The sequence below is a fragment of the Panulirus ornatus genome, chromosome 58 (genome assembly GCF_036320965.1).
Source record: "Panulirus ornatus isolate Po-2019 chromosome 58, ASM3632096v1, whole genome shotgun sequence".
In the NCBI taxonomy this organism is placed as follows: Eukaryota; Metazoa; Arthropoda; class Malacostraca; order Decapoda; family Palinuridae; genus Panulirus; species Panulirus ornatus.
The window spans coordinates 38128557-38134649 of record NC_092281.1 but is presented as its reverse complement, the minus strand read 5'-3'; the positions used below and the strand labels follow the sequence as shown (position 1 = coordinate 38134649).

General features: G+C 40.6%; 1 non-coding gene across 1 annotated transcript; it reads left to right on the top strand.

The window, feature by feature from the left end:
• The first annotated feature begins 885 nt into the window (after positions 1 to 885).
• On the top strand, positions 886 to 957 carry TRNAA-GGC (transfer RNA alanine (anticodon GGC)). Its single transcript has one exon. It is a non-coding gene; the product is annotated as a tRNA-Ala (tRNA).
• The last annotated feature ends 5136 nt before the right edge of the window (positions 958 to 6093 follow it).

The following is a 6093-nucleotide window of genomic DNA, read 5'->3' as shown; positions in this document are numbered from 1 at the left end:
ATATATATATATATGTATATATATATGTATATATATATATGTATGTATATATATATATATATATATATATATATATATATATATATATATATATATATATATATATATATATATATATATATATATATATATATATATATTCTTCAGTATGTTTACTTTCGATAATGAGGAACAAAAGAAGGAGCAAAACAAGTAAATTTCGTCAAAGACATCTCTCTTTTCTTAACGCTGCCTTGCAAAGATTTTCATTAATTCAAATTGAAGAAACAGACGTATTTTCTATTGTGTGGTTAGCTCAGTGTAGAGCTTGAGTCTGACACACTCAAGGTCGTGGGTTCGAGACCCACACCAGACATAATTTTTGTCTTTATCTTTTTTCATTTTGTCCGCATCACATGTGTGCAACATTCAGTATGTTCGTCCAACGTTATAATGAAGATCTTCACAATAAATTGAGGTTTTCGACCTTATCTGAAAGGGTCAGGTCCACCAAGACGTCCTTGAAATCTTCCAGAAGCTTCTGGCGATCCTCCTCCAACTGCTGGGCACATCAGAGTTAACATGGGCCGGACATCGGTTGTGGAACGACTTAATCTGCTTCCGGTAGTTAGCAGGGATGATAATGAGGGCTCTGACCTCATACCAGGTCAGCTTAGTTCCAGTCTATTACTTAGTTCCAGTCTATTGCTTAGTTCCAGTCTATTGTAACGACAATAAAAAAGTAAAACTCATTTCTTCGTGGAAAATTGAGAGGAAAACACGACAGCAACATGGAGATTTACCCTGTGGTTATTTTGCCGGCTAGTCGGCAACGGTCGGTCAAACAGTATTTTGCCGTGGAAATCTCAGTCCTTCATATAATACTATGTCACAAAATATGTTCCTGGGGGCGTAGCTCAGTGGTAGAGCACTCGCTTGGCATGCGAGAGGACCCGGGTTCAAACCCCGGCGCCTCCATTTCTTATTTGGGAAATTCAGTTTTCAGTCCTGTATATATATATATATATATATATATATATATATCGTTCGATCAGGGAAGTTAAGCAGCGTTGGGTCTGGTCAGTACTTGGATGGGTGGCCGTCTGGGAACACCATATGCTGTTATCCCTGGGGATAGGGAAGAAAGAATACTTGCCACGTATTCCCTGCGTGTCGCACAAGGCGACTAAAAGGGTAGGGAGCAGAAGGCCGGAAATCCTTTACTCATTTTCAATTTTTCAAAAGACGGAACAGAGAAGACATAAAGATATTTTAAAGATGTAACTAATATAAGATATAAAAATGAATGGAAGATATGGATGTAGCTGAAACAATGAGTAATGCAGATTAAGGTGCAATGAAAATTATTCTGTAGTGAAGATAAATATATATGTTGAGATTTTGTATTGAACATCAAGAAGTAATGATAATGATGAGAGTGTAGTGAAGATGAGGGTTTAGTTAGGGAATAGTGACAATTGCCTTTACAATGATAATAAGGGAGTAACACAATGAGGAACACAAACTTTACAAAGCTACGTTCAAGTCAGACTTTGAACTAAGTTCGGTAAACAGAAGGATGATGTTAAGATGAGAGTGTAGTGAGGAAGCGTATAGTGATGATAAGGATATTGTCAAGATAGGTTGTAGTGAGGAAAAGAATGTAGTGAACGTATGAATGTAGTAGAGATAAGGGTTATAAAAGAGTAAAGTTTATATGAAATGATTATGTAGTAAAGATAAAAATTATTCTTAGTGAACATCAGAGAGTACAATGATGATGGTATGGTAGAAGTAACTGTGTAGTGAAGAAGAGGGTATAGTGAAGATATAATTTAGTGTAATGGATCATGCATTACAAAGCTGTGTCTATCCACACACGTGTTACACGTCCCAGGTAAAGATATATTCTAGAGATAGTGTATATCTAACATATATATGTGTTTTATAGATATTTATAAAAAGTTTTCCTGAGGGACAATACCTAAGACTTTCGTATTAAAGTTGATCAGTTGTAAGTGATCAAGCATTACAAAGGTGTGTCCATTGCCACAGTTTCTACTGATCCGGGGTAAAGGTATTTTACAATTTTTGTTTCCTTAACCCTTCTAGTTATCTATGCTTCATCTCTGGCTTGATCCTTGCAAGTGACATTTATGTGTGTAATTACCTTTATTATTATCATATAATCAGTCAGTTGAGGTGCAGAACACGCTTTTCTTCCTGGTCACTCCACTCTGTCACATACTATTATTCAGAAGGTGTTACCGGGCTCAACCCGTACGTCGTTAAACCAGGAATGACAAGTAACCTTGGGGACTGGCTGTATCATCGACCAGGGAAGGGAAGAAATAGCACAGTCTCATGGAAAACCTTTTTGCTTCATAGATATGTGCCACCATCTCCTGCTCCTGTGTGGAGTGCAGCAGCCACCAAGGTGTAGGAGCGCCATCAAAGATGTGCTGGTGATGTGTGGTAATAATAATACGAAGGTGTAGGAGTGTCATCAAAGGTGTGCTGGTGATGTGTGATAATAATAATACGAAGGTGTAGGAGCGCCATCAAAGGTGTGCTGGTGATGTGTGGTAATAATAATACGAAGGTGTAGGAGCCCCATCAAAGGTGTGCTGGTGATGTGTGGTAATAATGATACGAAGGTGTAGGAGTGTCATTAAAGGTGTGCTGGTGATGTGTGGTAATAATAATACGAAGGTGTAGGAGCGCCATCAAAGGTGTGCTGGTGATGTGTGGTAATAATAATACGAAGGTGTAGGAGCGCCATCAAAGGTGTGCTGGTGATGTGTGGTAATAATAATACGAAGGTGTAGGAGTGTCATCAAAGGTGTGCTGGTGATGTGTGGTAATAATAATACGAAGGTGTAGGAGTGTCATCAAAGGTGTCCTGGTGATGTGTGGTAATAATAATACGAAGGTGTAGGAGCGCCATCAAAGGTGTGCTGGTGATGTGTGGTAATAATAATACGAAGGTGTAGGAGCGCCATCAAAGGTGTGCTGGTGATGTGTGGTAATAATAATACGAAGGTGTAGGAGCGCCATCAAAGGTGTGCTGGTGATGTGTGGTAATAATAATACGAAGGTGTAGGAGCGCCATCAAAGGTGTGCTGGTGATGTGTGGTAATAATAATACGAAGGTGTAGGAGCGCCATCAAAGGTGTGCTGGTGATGTGTGGTAATAATAATACGAAGGTGTAGGAGCGCCATCAGAGGTGTGCTGGTGATGTGTGGTAATAATAATACTATTGTTCACACCATCACTAACAACCATTTCTCAGGTTTGTCTGTCCTACTTGTCGTCGCTGTACGTAAGTCTGTCATTGCATATGTCTTCCTTGAACGTACACCTTCCTATATTTCACTGTCCCAACTATTTTGACAATAATACGTTGAAAGGATTGTTAGGTGACTTTAAAGTGGAACATATAAAGGATTAGTGACCTAATGACCTTCCATTGGTCGCTCTCCGTTAGACTTAAACATTGGTCGTAGGAACAAGGTCATATATGCAGTGAGAACGTGTATGGTCTTAGAATGATCTTGAACCTATGGAAAATGTGTTCAGGATGATTTGTATAGTGGTTACAGTTTGACGTTTAGCACAGTTATGACCCCAGCAGTTGATAGAGCGGAAAGTAGAAAAAAAAGAAAAAAGGAAAAATAGTATTACGTATATGGGTCAAATATTTAGTGAGTGTGTATGGCCGTACAGCCATCATCAACAGGTGAAGGTGTTTAACAATATTTGAGTGGTGGTTATGACTAACTTGTTGACCTTACTGACTCAGGCGGTCGATGAACCTAAAACCCCAAAACTAACCCACTTTACTATTACTCTGGATATTTGGCTTGACTGACAATGGAGCACCTGGGTTGAACACCAGGACTTGTTACCCTCCTCCTCCTCTCCATCTCTTCCTCTCTTTCTCTTCCTCACAACAACACGAAAACCCTCCAAAAATCCTCCAGTTACCTGCTGGACCTGGATGATCATTTTATGTTGAACTTATGGTTCACATTCTGCCTTCATGACCTTTAGGTGATAGCCCTTAAATCCACCAACATATATACATCCTGTTATACAACTGATGTTACTGTCTGACGTATGTATGGTGCGGCTTGATGACCTTACCTGCTGATAGTCATTAAGTCAAACATGTTATCATGTTGCAAATATCGTGATTCTTATGTTTTGCCGTAAGGTAACAGATTCTGGTTTGATAACGGACGGTCAATAACCAGAAAGTTTAACGCTAAACATACCTGCATACATATTGCAGACTCCTTATCATAAGAGACCGAGCCAGACAAGTACTTGACGAGTCTCTAAACAATATTTGACCTGTAAGACAAGATCAGACAGCGGACTGTCTACAGGTAAAGGCCCGTAACCTGGCAACTCTAACAACGACAGCGAGTGATGGTTAGTCGAGGACCACACGAATCTAACAGTGACAACAGGTGATTAAGTGCTACACTTGAACTCTTAGCTAACTACCTATAACCACCACTGTTGATTGTTTACTGAGCTGTGTTGACGACCCGCCCCCACACCTCTTGTATACGTAAGGTTGGTGAACAGTATATGGTCTCCTCCCAACACCAGTCACGAACATTCTCTCCTCAAGTTACCATGGCGACTGGAGACAGCTCACCTCTGTCGTGGTGCAGGTTCTGCATCTCCGCTTATTCCTTATGTTTCCCAGGTGTGGTCGGGCAGGCAGGCAGGCAGGGGAGGTGGCCTGGGTAAACAGCCTTAGTTAGGTATTTGTTCTTGACTCCAGCCCAATCTTGCCACCGCCGGCCAGCCGGACGTACCAGGTGACACCTTCCCAGGTGTGGCCTCCTGGTTATAGCTCTCCCACTCGGCTTGGCTGGATAGGCAGTGACGTCTTCTATGAGCCACTCATATAGGGTCGTTACTCATACAGGGTTGTTCGGCACCATTTGGGACAAGATGATTTACCTATTGTTTCAGGAACAGAGAAGAATCCATCAACTGCGTTTTCCAAACAAAATATCATAGATTCATCCCAAGCTTCACTAAACTCCGACATAAGTTTATCATATTCAAGATTAATTCTTGATAGCTCATTAAAATAAAGGTTATTCTCATAGTTTTCTCTTTATTTTCCCTCAACATCATTTGAAGTAATCACCAGCTGCTTTAACCATATCACAGGAACTTGTGTTTGTCCCACGTCGTCATATGATTCATATATATATGTATATATATATATATATATATATATATATATATATATATATATATATATATATATATATATATATACATATATATATATATATATATTATATATTTATTTATTATACTTTGTCGCTGTCTCCCGCGTTTGCGAGGTAGCGCAAGGAAACAGACGAAAGAAATGGCCCAACCCCCCCCCCCCCCATACACATGTATATACATACGTCCACACACGCAAATATACATACCTACACAGCTTTGCATGGTTTACCCCAGACGCTTCACATGCCTTGATTCAATCCACTGACAGCACGTCAACCCCTGTATACCACATCGCTCCAATTCACTCTATTCCTTGCCCTCCTTTCACCCTCCTGCATGTTCAGGCCCCGATCACACAAAATCCTTTTCACTCCATCTTTCCACCTCCAATTTGGTCTCCCTCTTCTCCTCGTTCCCTCCACCTCCGACACATATATCCTCTTGGTCAATCTTTCCTCACTCATTCTCTCCATGTGCCCAAACCATTTCAAAACACCCTCTTCTGCTCTCTCAACCACGCTCTTTTTATTTCCACACATCTCTCTTACCCTTACGTTACTTACTCGATCAAACCACCTCACACCACACATTGTCCTCAAACATCTCATTTCCAGCACATCCATCCTCCTGCGCACAACTCTATCCATAGCCCACGCCTCGCAACCATACAACATTGTTGGAACCACTATTCCTTCAAACATACCCATTTTTGCTTTCCGAGATAATGTTCTCGACTTCCACACATTTTTCAAGGCTCCCAAAATTTTCGCCCCCTCCCCCACCCTATGATCCACTTCCGCTTCCATGGTTCCATCCGCTGACAGATCCACTCCCAGATATCTAAAACACTT